The following is a 17,622-nucleotide window of genomic DNA, read 5'->3' as shown; positions in this document are numbered from 1 at the left end:
AACAAATGTTTCACAAGCTAATTAGTAGTAGTAGTAGTGGTGGCACATGATGCAAGAAAGCAAGTGTAGGAGCTTATGCAGCATCAGCCAAAAAAAAAAAAAAATCACACCATTCCCTCCAAATGCCTGTCCAGTTCCTCCTTAAATTTATTTAACCTATCAACTTCCACAACGACAGATGGAAGTTTGTTCCAGCAATTAACCACCCGCTGGCTAAAGGCAAATTTCCGCACATCTATTCTACATCTGTCCTTTCTTAATTTGAACTTATGTCCCCGTAGGTTGGTAATCTGAACAAGTGGAAGGATCCCATCAGAATTCAGCGTGCTCAACCCATTCAAGGCCTTATAGACCTCAATCAGATCACCGCGCAGGTGCCTAGTCTCCAGCCACTGCAATTTGCAGAACTTAAGCCTCTCTTGGTAAGAGAATCCCTTCATTCCCCTCACCAATCGTGTTGCTCTTCTCTGTACACGCTCAAGCAAATCTACATCCTTCCTAAAATGAGGCCTCCAGACCTGTACGTAGTACTCAAGGCGTGGCCTGACCATTGCCTTATACAGAGGGACAATCACCTCCTTTTCCCTGCTAGCAAAATTCCTATATATCATTGACAAAACCCCATGACCAGCCCTAGCAGCCTGTCTGCACTGCTCAGAAAACTTCATATCTGACTGCACAATTACTCCCAGGTCTTTTTCATTTTCTACCACCTTAAGTGTAGTACCACACAGTTGGTACGTTTCTCTGGGGTTACTTCTACCCATATGCAGTACTTTGCATTTGTCAAGGTTGAACTTCAGTTGCCACTTCTTAGCCCATCTGCCCAAATTATCTAGATCCTGTTGCAGTAGCACACTGCCATTACTGTCATTAACAACCCTGCCAACCTTTGTGTCATCTGCAAACTTCAACATTAAGCCTGATATACCTTCATCAATATCATTGATAAATACACAAAACAACAGTGGACCCAACACCGAACCCTGTGGGACTCCACTAATAACATTAGTCCACGAAGAGCAGCACCCATTGATTACCACCCTCTGTCTTCTCCCACTTAACCATCCTTTTATCCATTGTAGCAACTTACCCTTAATACCATTCTGCTCCAATTTGTACAGTAGTCTTCCATGCGCAACAGTGTCAAAAGCTTTCCTGAAATCCAAGTATATGATATCAAAATTATTTTTTGCATCCAGTTCCTTTGTGACCACATCATAACAACCAATCAAATTTGTCAGACAAGACTTTCCCTTAACAAACCCATGCTGTGTTTGAATTATTGCTGCAGTCTTGTCTAGATGATCCTGCAATGCATCTTTAACCAGCGACTCCATTATTTTACCCGGAACAGAAGTTAAACTAACTGGTCTGTAATTACTCGTGTCACCCTTCGATCCACCTTTGTGAATTGGGGACACATTTGCACATCTCCAGTCCGTGGGAACCTCCCCTGTGTCCAAGGATGCTCTCATAATTATGGCTAAGGGTTTGCTTAGTTGCTTTGCCGCCTCCTTTAAAATAACTGGATAGATCCCAGGTGCCTTTCTTATGTTTAACTTCAACAATTTCTCCTCCACTTTGCTCTCAGTTATTACAAAATCATTAAGCACACTGCTACAATTTGATAACCTTCTTCCATTTTCAAATTGTAATAATTCCTCACGTGTGAATGTAGATGCAAAATACTCATTCAGTTTGTTTGCTATCTGAGCAGGATCATCAACAGTCGAACCATCGATGTCAAGTGGACCAATCATATTCATCCCCTTCCTTTTAGAGTTTATATAAGTAAAGAAATCCTTGCTGTTTTTCTAAGCATCTTTTGCCAAAGATTTCTCGTAATCCGCCCTCGCCTGCCGAACCTCCTTTGTGACCTGATTACAGACTAGCTTATATCTGCCACAGGCTTCTGTGTCACCTGATAATTTATATGCATCCCATGCATTTTTCTTCTCTGTCACGAGTCTCATTAGTTCATTTGATAACCATTTAGGCCTAAACCTTGAACGATATTTCTTAATCGGTATATAAAGTCTAGTAGCTTCCACGATTAATTCCATGAATGCTTCCCACTTAGAATTTACTGTTTGTAACATCGTCAGTTGATCCCACTGTACAGAATTTAAAAACTGTCTGAGACCACTGTACTCCCCTTTACGGAAGCAAAAACCCTTTCCTTTACCCCTGATGGTAGTTACCTCTTTGAGTAAATCCCACTTCAGCTCACTGTGATCACTGCCACCTAGTGGTTCCTTTATCTGCAAATTCTTAATACACGAATGATCACTGCTGATAACCAGATCAAGAGTGTTACTTTCTCTGGTTGCCTCTCGAACATGCTGCTGCAGAAAACAATCATCCAATAAATCCACAAAAGTCTGACTAGTGTGTGAGTGACCAACCCACAAGTTCCAGTCAATATCTGGGAAGTTAAAATCCCCCATTATAAGACATTCTGATTTACTGGCCCACTCTATTTCTCTGTACAATTGTTCATTGTACTCATTCAAGTCATTAGGCCTATAACACACTCCTACTCTTATTTTTCCTTTCGCAGTGCTTACACGTTGATTGGCTGAAAAACCTGGAATAACTAACGGGAGGTTTACTTTCTCCACGGTGATCAGCTATCTGCTTCCTCGAGTGAAGAAGCATTAGCATTAGTAGAGGCATTTGATGCAAGAAAGCAAGCTTATGCAGCATCAGCCAAAAAAAAAAATAAAATAAAATAAATAAATAAAAAATAACCACTTCCACTTCACCCCTCTGTTCATTCGAAATATCTGTCCAGCTGAGCCTTAAACTTATTTAGGCTATCAACTTCCACGACAAGGGATGGAAGTCTGTTCCACCAACCACCCGCTGGCTAAAGGCAAATTTCCGCACGTCTATCCTACATCTGTCTTTCCTCAATTTGAATTTATGCCCTCTCAGGTGATTATTCAGAGCAAGAGGAAGAATCCCATCAGCATTAAGCAGGCTCAAACCATTCAAGGCTTTATACACCTCTATCAGATCACCTCGCTGGTGCCTAGTCTCCAGACACTGTAATTTGCAAAACTTAAGCCTTTCTTCATAAGAGCACCCCTTTGTTCCATTCACTAATCTTGTTGCCCTTCTTTGTACTCGTTCCAGCAGCTCTACATCCTTCTTGAAATGAGGCCTCCAGACCTGTATGCAGTACTCTAGGTGTGGCCTGACCATTGCCTTATACAAGGGATTAATCACCTCCGTATCCCTGCTAGAAAAATTCCTATATATCATTGACAATACACCATGAGCTACTCTTGCAGCCCGTCTGCACTGCTCAGAGAACTTCATATCTGCCTGCACAACCACCCCCAAGTCCCTTTCATTCTCTACCACTGTCAGTGTAGTACTACAGAGTTGATACATTGCTCTGGGGTTGCTGTTTCCCATATGTAGTACTTTACATTTGTCAATGTTAAACTTCATTTGCCACCTCTCAGCCCATCTGCTCAACCTTACCAGATCCTGTTGCAGCAGCATAGTGTCAGTAGTGTCCTTGACAACCCTGCCAACCTTCGTATTGTCTGCAAACTTGGACATTAAGCTTGATATACCATCATCAATATCATTTATAAATACAGAAAACAATAATGGACCCAATACTGAACCCTGAGGGACTCCACTAATAACATTAGTCCACGAAGACCAGTGTCCATTGATTACCACTCTCTGTCTTCTCCCCCTCAACCATCCCTTTATCCATAGCAGCAATTTGCCTCCAATGCCACACTGCTCCAATTTGTGCAGCAGTCTTCCATGTGCAACAGTATCAAAAGCCTTTCTAAGATCCAAATATATGATATCAAAGTTATTCCCTGCATCCAGTTCTTTTGTGACTGCATCATAGTATCCAATCAAATTGGTCAGGCAAGACTTCCCCTTAACAAAACCATGTTGTGTCCGAGCTATAACTGAAGTCTTGTCTAGATGATCCTGCAGTGCTTCTTTAACCAGTGCCTCCATTAATTTTCCGGGAACAGAAGTTAAACTCACAGGTCTATAATTACTTGTGTCAGCCTTTGATCCTCCTTTGTGAATTGGGGTCACATTTGCACATCTCCAGTCCATGGGTACCTTCCCTGAGTCCAAGGAAGCTCTCATAATTATGGCTAAGGATTTGCTTACTTCCTTTGCTGCCTCCTTTAATATAACTGGATAGATCCCATCCACCCCAGGTGCCTTTTTTGTGATTATCTTCAACAATTTCTCCTCCACTTTACTCTCAGTTATTAAAAGATTCTCTAGCTTACTGCCAGAGTTGTATACACCTCTGGCATTCCCCTCGCTGAATAACTCCTCATGTATGAATGTCGATGCAAAATATTCATTTAGTTTGTTAGCTACCTGAGCAGGATCATCAACAGTTGACCCATCGATATCAAAGCCTTTAAGAATTCCTCCAGTCTTGATAAGATTTGAACCCAGACCTCTCCAAAAGTGATAAGTGGTAAACTAATTATATTGTTATGAAGAACATACACAAACGCCTTGTTATTGCTTTATGGCAAATCAGCATCCTGCTTGTACCAGGTGAATTTTTATTCTTTTTGCTATTTCTTTTCTTGCAATTTTGCAAACATCAAATTTTTCATACAAATATTATCATTTCTCTGTAGAGAAAGATTTGGAGATTTGGTTAGCAAGACTGAATACTCTCCAAAATTGCCCTGAAATTCCTTGAAGAAATTTTTTACAACAGGGTTTTCTAACTGTTACCCTGGGATATATGACAATGGACTAGCATGGCCGCCAATGTCACCTGATTTTAACCTCGGGGATTATTTCAAAGAAAGAGTGTTTCAAAAGAATCCACAAACATTCCTGTGCGGAACAAAAAGTGACTGAAGATGAAATTTTTTTCATCTTCAATCACTTTTATTAATACATATGGAGGACACACCAAACATGCAGTACCATGAACACTGCTAAATATAAAGTGTTAATTTCTGTTTCTAAACAATATTTTATGTTCTTCAGATGAATAAAGCAATATACACCGAGTGATCACTGAATTATGACCACCTACCTAATACTTTGTAGGTCCTCCTTTTGCCCTCAGTACAGCAGCTATCCAACGTGGCATTGATTCAACAAGATGTCGGAAGCATTCGGGAGGGATGGCCAACCAAGCTGTGTGTAATGCAGTCAGCAATGTAGGTATGGAAGTGATTGGTGTATCCAGACGCCTGATATGCCTTTCCATAGTGTCCTACAAGTGCTCTATGGGATTGATATCAGGGGAGTTCGGAGGCCAATCGATATGCTGAAAGTCAGAACTGTGTTCCTCAAACAATTCCTGCACATCAAGTGCCTGATGGATCGGCGCACCGACAACTTGGAAGACACCATCGCCATTTGGGAAAAGGTGTAACATAGCGGGGCGTACACAGTCAGCAAGCAGTTGATGATAGCGGGGACCACTGATACATTGTTCCACATGCACCAGGGGTCCAAGTTCCTGCCAGTGAAACTGCCCCACACCATACAACCGCCTCCAAGAGCCTGCACTTTTGATATCATGCATGATGAAGAGCCTCATGTTGTTGATGCCAAATCCATACACGATCATCCACAGTGTGGAGTAGATAACATGACTCATCCGACCAGCACACCTTCTTCCAGTCTTCTAACGTCCAACTTGCATGCTCTTTGCACCAGGCGAGTCTTTTACACCGACCAAACTTAGTATTAGTATTAGTAATGGCTGCATGGTGCAAGAAAGCCTATGGCTTATGCTGCACCAGCCAAAAAAAAAAAAAAAACGAATAAAACAATGATAAAAATAAATAAATAAATAAATAAAATAATAATTAATAAAAGAAAAGGAAATTAAACCTATCATCCTATGTGCTTCCCTGACCCAAAGGTACTATCCAGATGACCTTTGAATTTCCCCAAACTGTCAGCCTCTACCACCCATGTAGGCAACTTATTCCAGTAATTTATAACTTGCTGGCTAAAATAAAACTTCCTGCAGTCCAATCTAAACATTTCCCCCCATAACTTGAATTTATGTCCCCTAGTTCTAGCATCATTTATAATCTTGAAAATTTGGTCCTCATTAATTTTACTGATGCCTCTCAGAGCCTTTCATTTAGGTGTTTAACCTCAATCAAATCTCCTCTAAAGTGTCTAGTTTCCAAACTCTGCAACCCACATATTTGAAGTCTTTCATCATAAGAACGCCCTTTTGCCGATCTCACCAGGCGAGTTACCTGTCTTTGCACCCTTTCAAGAAGCTCGATGTCTTTCTTTAGGTGCGGTCTCCATACTTGAACACAGTATTCCAAGTGTGGTCTAGCAAAAGCCTTATATAATGGGATTATCACGTCCCTATCTCTACTTGCAAAAGTTCGATAGATCATCGATAGGACACCATGGGCCTTCCTTGCAACCTGTTTACAATGCTCAGAGAATTTCATGTCTGACCGTATCGTAACGCCCAAGTCCCTTTCCTCCAGTACTGGGTTTAGTTGAACTCCACCAAGTGAATAAGTTATTTTGGGATTACTGTTTCCCGGGTGTAATACCTTACACTTTGTTGGATTAAAGCATAGCTGCCATTTTTCTGACCATTCCTGAAGTCTATCTAGGTCTCTCTGAAGAAGCTCATCTTGACAGTGATCATTAACTATTCTACCAATTTTAACATCATCTGCAAATTTAGACATCACACTCTCCATCCCTTCATCGATGTCGTTTATGAAAATTAAAACAACAGTGGTCCTAATACTGATCCTTGGGGAACCACATTTCTTACATCAACCCAATCTGAGGAATAGCCATTTATCACAACCCTCTGCCTCCTGCCCTGAAACCATCCTGCTATCCATCTAAGGATTTCCCCAGTGATTCCAACCTGTTCCAGCTTATAAAGCAACTGCTCATGTGGGACTGAGTCAAAAGCTTTGATGAAATCTAAATAAACAATGTTGAAATTATTCCCTAAATCCATTATTGGTTAGGAGAGGATGCCGTAGGGGTCGTCTGCTGGTATAGCCCATACGTGTGAGCGTGCGATGCATGGTCATGCCAGATATTGTTCTGGGTTGGCCCATGTTGTATTGGGTAGTCAACTCTTCAACAGTGCTGCGTCTGTTTGCCTTTAGGAGTCGTCGGACCCGGTGCTCACCTCTAAAATCAACCTTTAGCTGAACTTTGCAGTTTTGCCATCAGGTTGTTCTTTGACCATTTTGACGCCAGTCCTTGTACACTTTAACAACGGCGGCTCTCGAACACCCCACCAGCTCAGCTGTTTGGGAAATCGAAGCATCAGCTTGTTGAACTCCCACAATTTGTCCTTTATCAAAGTCTGATAAATCCTTCCTTTTACCCACCACGCTCGGAATTTACTACCTACTGAACCACTGACACTTCATCTATGCTACATAGGTCGCTAACTGTGTACTCTCGTACCTCACATGGTCAACGGATCACATTCAGTTTTCATAGGGGTGGTCATAATTCAGTGATCACTCAGTGTATATTATCAGTGAAATACATCATTATAAGTAAATACATCATTATAAATACATTATAAGTAAGCATTTTCCAAGGTTACTGTTTCAGAAGTTTACGGCTAGTATGGGAAGCAATGCCTGATTTGACATTGGCCCATTTATGGATCAGTGCAAAGGAAACTCAGGCCATAAATAAAGTGGTCAGATCTTTTGCCATCCAAAGTGGATTAGTTATAACAGGGCATTTGATTTTGTAAATATAAAAATCAGAATATTTGTAAAAATGTAGAAAGTTGTAGCTTATCATTTACATTTTAATTATCTCAGTATTCCAAATTTTATTCTCCGGAGAAAAACTGCATTCATTCCTGGTAAGCATAATGTATTTCATGCTTAACAACTCCACCTATCACAAAGTGATAAATAGAGTGGTTAAGTATGAAAGCAGAATTTAAAAAGTGGGCCTTGGAATTGGAGTGGGAAGTTGAACAAACAGTCACTTCAGCCATGAGAGACATCAGTAAATCTTGTCTGTAAAATGTGTTTTCTATATTCTATGATTGGTTTGCCTGTTTGCAGAAAGAAAAAAAAAAAAAAAAAAAAAACGGGAAAAACCCATGAACATCCTACACCTCTGTTTGTGACTCATTATCTCATCCAAATAATGTGAAATGACCTCAATAAGTTCTCTGCATGGTTGATAGGATTTGAATACAGTCCTTTCCATATCAGTGACTCAATCTCTTCCATGTTGTTGTTATTGGTTTTATACATATCTTCCTAGGTTGGGTTGTTTAAAATAAGTATAACAAAAATCTTAAGTTTTAAAAAACAAAAAGGTAAGCAATCCTAACCCAAAGCACTGCAGGTTTTAAGGGAAAAAAAAAAAAAAACTTATTAAATTCCTCCCATCTTTAAAAGAATCAAACCCAGGTCTTTTCTACAATGTTAAAGAACAGTAATTGCAGCCACTGTTCCAAATGCAAGGACTGCTACTATTATCCCATCACAGAGGTGATCATATATTAGAATATAAGATAAGAAGTATCTACTAACCCTTCTATTCATTCTAACAGAGAAAATATAAATTTTCTTTATTTTAATAATTAAGGGATTCTTTATATGAAATTAAAAAAAAAAAAATCCACTAATGGCCTCTATGCACATAGGTTTGATGCATATAGTATCCTGTAAAACAGGGTATGTGAGACTGTGTAACTACTGGATTAATCGAAAATCAATACATTATATTGTAATGTAGTTTCTGACTGCACGAGTACCTCTGGATGAAATTTTCTGTTTAATGGGAACACAATCAGATGTAAGCAACTGTCTAAAATTATGCAAACAATACAAAAACTTTCATTAATCCATGGTGGCCATGTCACAATACAGATGATCCTAACTGTCCTGAACAATCGAAACAACTGCAAGAGTGAATCATCTAGTGGAAATAAATTACTGCATGGTTCAAGAAGTAGTGAGAGTGTTAAAAATCAGTGTTGGTACATGACTACTTGCATAACTGAAGACTGCACAATATGAGTTTATGTGATAATCTGTAAATTCCACAGAGATAACCAGAAAATGTGTACATCGCTATCTCTGCTTGCAACATGCTTTATATTTTATCAGTAAAAAGGGATCAACTTTCTGAAGTGTACTGCTGCTGGAGATGAAACAGGGCACCACCATTATAAGTCAGAAACAAAGCTCTCCACCATCAGAGAATACCTGCAACATATCCAGATATATTGGTCTGCTTGCATTTATCTTTGATTAGCATTAGCAAGGGCACATAATGCAAGAAAGCAAGCTTATATAGCATCAGCCAAAAAAAAAAAAAACACACACCCCTTCTCATTTCACCCATTCACTCGCTCCAAATGTTTGTCTAGTTCTGCCTTGAATCTGTTTAAGCTATCAACTTCTATGACAGATGAGATGGAAGTTTGTTCCAAGCAATCAACCACCCGCTGGCTAAAGGCAAACTCCCACACATCTATCCTACAACTGTCTTACCTCAATTTGAATTTATTTATGCCCTCTCAGGTGATTAATCTGAGCAAGAGGAAGAATCCCATCAGCATAGAGCAGGCTCAAACCATTCAAGGCTTTATACACCTCAATCAGATCACCTCACAGGTGCCTAGTCTCCAGACACTATAAGCTATAAAACTTAAGCCTTTCTTCGTAAGAGCAACCCTTTGTTCCATTCACTAATCTTGTTGCCCTTCTCTGTACTCATTCCAACAGCTCTACATCCTTCTTAAAATGAGGCCTACAGACCTGTATACAGTATTCAAGGTGTGGCGTGACCATTGCCTTATACAAGGGGAGGATCACCTCCTTATTCCTGCTAGAAAAAGTCCTGTATATCAATGACAAGACACCATGAGTTACTCTCGCAGATCATCTGCACTGCTCAGAAAACTTCATATCTACCTGCACAACAACCCCCAGGTCCTTTAAACTCTCTACCACTGTCAGTGTAGTACCACACAGTTGATGCATTACTCTGGGGTTACTGCTTCCCATATGCAGTACTTTACATTTGTCAATGTTAAACTTCAGTTGCCACATCTCAGCCCATCTGCTCAACTTTTCTAGATCCTGTTGCAGCAGCATACTGTCAATAACAACCCTGCCAACCTTCGTATTTTCTGCAAACTTGGACATTAAGACTGATATACCATCATCAATATCATTAATGAATACAGAAAACAACAATGGACCCAACACTGAACCCGGGGGGACTCCACTAATAACATTAGTCCATGAAGAGCAGTGTCCACTGATTCCCACTCTGTCCTCTCCCACTCAAACATCCCTTTATCCATTGCAGCAATTTGCCTCCAATTCCACACTGCTCCAATTTGTGCAGCAGTCTTCCATGTGCAACAGTATCAAAAGCCTTTCTAAAATCCAAATATACGATATCAAAATTATTCTTTGCATCCAGTTCCTTTGTGACTACATCATAGTATGCAATCAAATTGGTCCGACAAGACTTCCCCTTAACAAACCCATGCTGTCCAAGCTATAACTGAAGTCTTGTCTAGATGATCCTGCAATGCTTCTTTAACCAGTGCCTCCATTAATTTCCATGGAACAAAGGTTAAACTAACAGGTTTATAATTACCTGTGTCTCCCTTTGATCCTCCTTTGTGGATTGGGGTCACATTTGCACATCTCCAGTCCGTGGGTACGTCCCCTGAGTCCAAGGAAGCTCTCATAATTATGGCTAAGGATTTGCTTACTTTCTTTGCTGCCTCCTCTAATATAACTGGATAAATTCCATCAACCCCAGGTGCCTTTCTTATGTTTATCTTAGCATTAGCATTAGTAGAGGCATTTGATGCAAGAAAGCAAGCTTATGCAGCATCAGCCAAAAAAAAAAAAAAAGTAACATAAATAAATAAAAATAACCACTTCCACTTCACCCCTCTGTTCGTTCGAAATACCTGTCCAGCTGAGCCTTAAACTTATTTAGGCTATCAACTTCCACGACAAGGGATGGAAGTCTGTTCCACCTACCAACCACCCGCTGGCTAAAGGCAAATTTCCGCACATCTATCCTACATCTGTCTTTCCTCAATTTGAATTTATGCCCTCTCAGGTGATTATTCTGAGCAAGAGGAAGAATCCCATCAGCATTGAGCATGCTCAAACCATTCAAGGCTTTGTACACCTCTATCAGATCACCGCGCTGGTGCCTAGTTTCCAGACATTGTAATTCGCGAAACTTAAGCCTTTCTTCGTAAGAGCACCCCTTTGTCCCATTCACCAATCTAGTTGCCCTTCTCTGTACTCGTTCCAGCAGCTCTACATCCTTCTTGAAATGAGGCCTCCAGGCCTGTATACAGTACTCTAGGTGTGGCCTGACCATTGCCTTATACAAGGGAATAATCACCTCCTTATCCCTGCTAGAAAAATTCCTATATATCATTGACAATACACCATGAGCTACTCTTGCAGCCCGTCTGCACTGCTTAGAGAACTTCATATCTGCCTGCACAACCACCCCCAGGTCCCTTTCATTCTCTACCACTGTCAGTGTAGTACCACAGAGTTGATACGTTGCTCTGGGGTTGCTGTTTCCCATATGTAGTACTTTACATTTGTCAATGTTAAACTTCATTTGCCACCTCGAAGCCCATCTGCTCAACAATTTCTCCAACAATTTCCAACAATCTTCAACAATTTCTCCTCCACTTTACTCTCAGTTATTACAAGATTCTCCAGCTTACTGCCAGAGTTAAATACACCTCTGGCATTCCCCTCACTGAATAACTCCTCATGTGTGAATGTCGACGCAAAATATTCATTTAGTTTGTTAGCTACCTGAGCAGGATCATCAACAGTTGAACCATCAATATCAAGTGGACCAATCTGATTCATCCCCTTCCTTCTAGAGTTTACATAAGTAAATAACTCTTTGCTGTTTTTCTTTGCATCCTTTGCCAAAGATTTCTCGTAATCTGCCTTTGCCTGCCTAACCACCTTTGTGACTTGGTTACAGACCACCTTATATCTATCATAGGCTTCTGTGTCACCTGTTAATTTATATGTATCCCATGCATTTTTCTTCTCTGCCACATGTCTAATTAGTTCATCTGACATCCATTTATGCCTAAATCTTGAACAATATTTCTTAGTTGGCATGAAAAGCCTAGTAGCTTTAAAGATTAATTCTTTGAATGCTTCCCATTTTTAATTTTCTGTTGGTAACATTATCAGTTGGTCCAACCATATAGAATTTAAATACTGTCTCAGACCACTGTAGTCACCTTTACGAAAGCAAAAACCCTTCTCTTTACCCCTGATGGTAGTTACCTCTTTGAGTAAATCCCACTTCACACACTGTGATCACGGCCACCTAGTGGTTCCTTTATCTGCAGATTCCTAATGCATGAAGAATCACTACTGATAATCAGATCAAGAGTATTACTCCCTCAAGTTGCCTCCAGAACATGCTGCTGTAGAAAACAATCGTCCAATAAACCCACAAATTCCAGTCAATCTCTGTGAAATTAAAATCCCCCATTATAAGACACTGATTTACTGGCCCACTCTAGTTCTCTGCACAATTTCTCATTATACTCATCAAATTCATTAGGCCTATAACACACAACCAAGGAATATTTCCAAAAAATTTCTGCCACAATTCATCACAATGAACGTTGAATTCTCTTTAAAAACAGTATACATTGTAAGAGTTAGCATATTCGCCATACAGTGCAATTAAGCCACAGGCTTTTGCTGCACTAGCAAAAAAAAAAAAAAAAAAAAAAATTAAAAGTAGTAATCCAGTTGACCTTTAAATTTAATAGAACTGTCAGCCTCAACTACATACGAGGGCAAGTTGTTCCAGCTATCGATGACTCGCTGGCTTAAAGAAAACTTCCTACAATCTAATCTAAATCTCAAGTCCTGCAATTTGAATTTATGACCCCCTAGTTCTGGAATTCTTTATAACAGTGAAAATTCCACCTTACCTTCATTCATTTTACCAATCCCTCTTAGAGCCTTATAAATCTCAATCAGGTCACCTCTGATTTGCCTGGTTGCTAAAAAATAGCTCTGTAGCCCACATAATCGGAGTTTTCCTCAAACAGTCATCCTTCTTCTGATCTCACCATTCGAATTGCTAGTCTTTGGACCAGTTTAAGAAGCTCACTGTCTTTTTACAGATGGGGTCTCCATACTTGAACACAGCATTCCAAATATGGTATTATGATTGCCTTATACAGTGGGATTATGACCTCCCTATCTCTACAGGATAATGTTTGATAAATCACTGATAGGACACCATGGGCTTTCCTGGCTGCCTGTTTATACTGTTCATAAAACTTTGTAACTGCTCATATTACAACTCCCAGATCCCTTTCGTACTCCACTGTTTTTAATTCAGTCCCACCAAGCGTATAATTTATTTGTGGGTTGCTATTCCCCAAGTGTAAAACCTTGCATTTAGCAGCATTAAATAATAGCTGTCACTTCTCTGACCACCTTTGAAGAAGTCTATTCAAGTCATCCTGAAGTACTGCTGCTTGGCACTGATCATTAAGGACCTTGCCAATCTTTACGTCATCTGCAAATTTGACATCACACCTTCTATCCCTTCATTGATGTCATTAATGAAAACAAGAAACAACAGTGATCCAAGAACCGATCCTTGAGTGACTCCAATCTTCGAGTGACTCCACTCCTGGCATTATACTAATCTGTAAAATATCTATTAATCACAATCCTCTGCCTTCTGCCCTACAGCCACCCAGCAATCCATCTTAGAATCTTATCAATAAACCCAACCTGTTCAAGCTTATACAGTAACCTCTCATGAGGGACCCAGTCAACTGCTTTGCTAAAATCCAAACTATGCCAAGCTGGATTGTTCCCTAAATCCAACTCATAAGTAACCGTGTCAAAATAGCCTACTAAGTTAGTTAAACATGATTTTCCCCTTAACAAAGTCATAGTGTGTCCCTGAATTGCACTCTCAATCACTGCCTCTAAGATTTTTCTTACCACTGAAGTCAGACTAACTGGTCTGTAGTTACAAACTTCACTCTTAGAACCGCTTTTATGAATTGGCAATACATAGGCACTTCTCCAATCCAAAGGAATCTTCCGAGTCCAAAGATGCCCTCATAATTAACCTTAATGGGTCAATACACTCCCCTGCGCTCTCCCTCAAAACTACAGGGTATATTTTTTTTTTTTTTTTGATTTGGTAGTTGTTGGCGCATCGGCTTCTGTGGCCATATTGCACCTCCCAAGGTTTTTGCAGTACTTTGATTCAAGCCCGAGGCGGGAATCGAACCCGCGACCTTTGGGTTGCCGGGCAGGTACTTTACCCACTCGGCTAGCCCGGTCGGTACAGGGTATATGCCATCAACTGCAAGAGCCTTACTTGCCTTTATGCACAAAAGTTTTCATAATAAACAGTCATCTATAATTACATCACTTATTTCATATGGCTCAGCCTCAATCGAACAGCCTCTTCTCAGCATGAAGGGTCGTTCATCAGTAAAAACCAATGCAAAATACCTATTCAATTCATACACAACATCAGCTGGGTTATCTAAGACTTTTTCACACCCAGTGCACAAGGGTCCAATCTGATTAGCTTTCTTCTTTGTTGTAGCATTAAGATTAAAATAAATTATTTTTAATTGTGGTTCCTGTAAAAATATAATTGCCTCCTCTATCATATTCTACCCTTTCTGCATTTTATTTCACAAATGCAGTAATCTTTGAAGATGCTAGGTGCAGATGAGATAGGGTTATCTTGGCAAGCTTTGATGTACTTTCATAAGTGCTTTTAAAAATTTCTTCCAATCTTATTGCAGCATAGAGTAAATGAGCTGATACTGTGTTATGTTTTTCCATTGTACACAGTAGTAATAGTAGGGTTTTTTTTGTAGGAACATTAGTGACTAAGCCATATTGCTCCATGTATACTGTCTGTAAATTGCGTGTGTTGTCGTTTTTCTGTTTGCTGGACGAAAAACCCAACTTTCTGGGAGAAAAAACCATGCTACCTTCGCCTGAGACAAACTAACTCAGCCATGTTTTGTGAAAAGGCCCATAACAATTCCTCACGTCATCGACAGGACTCAAACTCTGGTCTTTTCCACATGATATGGGGATCGTATACAGTAAAGGTCAGGCATCCAGATATTGAGTGGAAAGTTGTAGTTGGTTTTGCATCACCACAAGGCAATTCATTTCTCATGTGGTGTGGATTACAAAGACCACACTTGCTAAATTTCATTAGGAAGGACACAGCTTAGGCATCTTCCCAACAGTCAGGATTTTTCCTTCAGTGATTATGTATTGAACAGTGCTCTAAAAGGAGAGCATTTTCAAATGGGCAATGGATATGAACAAACTATGGTAATAGCATTGTTTAAATTGTAGGTGCCTAAATTGTATGCCAAGTGAGTGATTTTGATAACCTCTACAACACATTTTCCCTGTATTATTTGAAGAACCCTTATCTTCTATTCTCACATCATCGACATTTGATTTTTATTATTTGAAGAACCCTTATCTTATATTCTCACATCCTTTTAACAGTGGTGCAACACCTATAACACCTCACCTAATGTTTCAATATTATTTATTTAACTGCATTCCTACCCCTAAAATCTTTTAAAATGATTAGTGATTTGCTTGCTTTTCTTAAAGGTATACATTTTTATTTGCTATCTTAACAATAACACAAATAAAAAATCTCTTAAAAACCAATTATCTAAATAATAGATTTATAAAGTTATGGAAGGGATGGCTCTAACAATATACAATTTTAAAAAAATGCTTAGTAACATTCATAAATACATATCATAGCTGATTTGATTTCAGTTTTGCTGAGTTTTTAAAAACTGGATATATATCAAATAGAATGCTGTCAGCAATATATACAAAATATTATATTAAATGAACTAAAATAGCAAACAGTCAGGCAATGCTGCTTTAAAAAAACAACAAAAAAAAACCCACTGTTGTTTCATTTCATCTAGATACCTGCCCAAACCTTACTTAAATTCATACAAACTAGGCCAGTACAAATTTTGACCAACTATTCACATACATCAGAGGAAAATCCTGCTTCTAGAAGAAAGAAACAATTCCACTTCTATCTGAGACTACCTAGTTACAGCCAAATTAACAAAAAACCTCTACAAAGAATTAATCTAGCTAATTTCAGATTGTTTTTCTGAATGATGAGTTGCAAAGCCACTTGTCAATCATTTGCAAAAAATATAACTGTCAGTCTCACCTGAACATCCCACCAGGCCTTGTAATACCCCACTTTCCAGGCTACTTTATATTCCAATAGAAAAATGCAAGAATCAATTCCGGCTCGACTTATGGCTGCCATTAAACTATTAGCTCACATATTTCCCCACAAACTGTTTTCCAAACCACATCACAACATTCAATGGCAAAACTACCATACCACCAACTTGGTTAATAAGGTATGGTGGTTTTTGATAACATCAGGTTGCTCACTTGTGGGTGTGCCCAGAATTTATAGATTTTTCTGCTAACATTTCATCCCTTCTATTCAATTGTATCCCAAACTCAATAAACTCAGTCCATTCTGTTTACAAATGCAGGACATGCTAAAAAAACTCTTTTCAGTGAGATACATCATCAACTGATGTTGTTAACATCAGTTTTTAACGTGTTAACTGGCATTTTTATGATGTTTTAAAAACATCGGTTTTTATTAACTGATGTTAACAAATTCATATTCCAAATAAGAAGTAATCATGTGTGCTACTAAGCTTTTTAAACCAAATAAGAGATAATGTTCAGGTTTAAACCAACATGAATGTCATATGAACTGATGAGTTCAATGGCATAGAAGAAAAATACATGGGATGATATCTTGAGTACTGATATGGTTTTGGAAACCTTATTTTAGGAAGGGTATAGATGTGTTCGAAAGAGTAGTGAGGAGCAACAAGGTTAGATAGGGCATAAAAGGGTATTCTTATCAAGAAAGATTGAGGTTCTGTAAACTCCATGGAATAAGTGGATATATAGTTTAGGAATATGAAAAAAATAATAATAATTCACTAAAATTTCTAATAGGTTGTGATAAAAGGCGAACATTCCGAGTATAACTAATTCTGCGTGGATATTATTTCACTCAGCGAAAAAGAGGTACACCGGGTGTAAAATGGATTTTATTGCCATATCTATTAAATTGTTATTAAATCAAAAATTTACGTGAAGACCAAAAAAAAAAATTATAATAACAAACATTTACGATGCCAATATAACATCAAACAACTAAACTTGCGCAACTCGGAGATCGGTTAAACCATCATCTTCTCCAAACACTTAAACAAAAATTTTGCAAACTGTAGTACATATGTCATCAGTAGCTAAGGAAAATATCAGTAGATATTGTATCATTAAGCCTGCCATACTTCAAAATTGAAATGCAGCAAAATTTTGCGCTATTCAATAAATTGGTATATAAAAGAGTGTCTTCTATACCAAATAGTATGCAGAGTATCTCAAAAATATGCAGATCCATTTCACATTTATGATGAAAATGTGCATACATCTTTTTTCAGACACTTTAGATTTAGCATTAGCAGAC

General features: G+C 38.9%; 1 protein-coding gene across 1 annotated transcript in view; it reads right to left on the bottom strand.

The window, feature by feature from the left end:
- Nucleotides 1–17,342, bottom strand: part of LOC150076055 (ubiquitin carboxyl-terminal hydrolase 12/46 homolog) — a 94,019-nt gene extending 76,677 nt beyond the window's left edge. The window contains exon 1 of the mRNA XM_090387243.1: nucleotides 17,278–17,342. The gene's annotated coding sequence lies outside the window, so the exon portion shown is untranslated. The remainder of the gene's footprint in view (nucleotides 1–17,277) is intronic.
- Nucleotides 17,343–17,622: the final 280 nt, after the last annotated feature.

The sequence above is a fragment of the Mastigoproctus giganteus genome, chromosome 13 (genome assembly GCF_048544385.1).
Source record: "Mastigoproctus giganteus isolate SK-2022 chromosome 13, ASM4854438v1, whole genome shotgun sequence".
Taxonomy (NCBI): Eukaryota; Metazoa; Arthropoda; class Arachnida; order Uropygi; family Thelyphonidae; genus Mastigoproctus; species Mastigoproctus giganteus.
The sequence above is the reverse complement of the archived record's forward strand: the minus strand, read 5'-3'. Positions and strand labels throughout refer to the sequence as shown.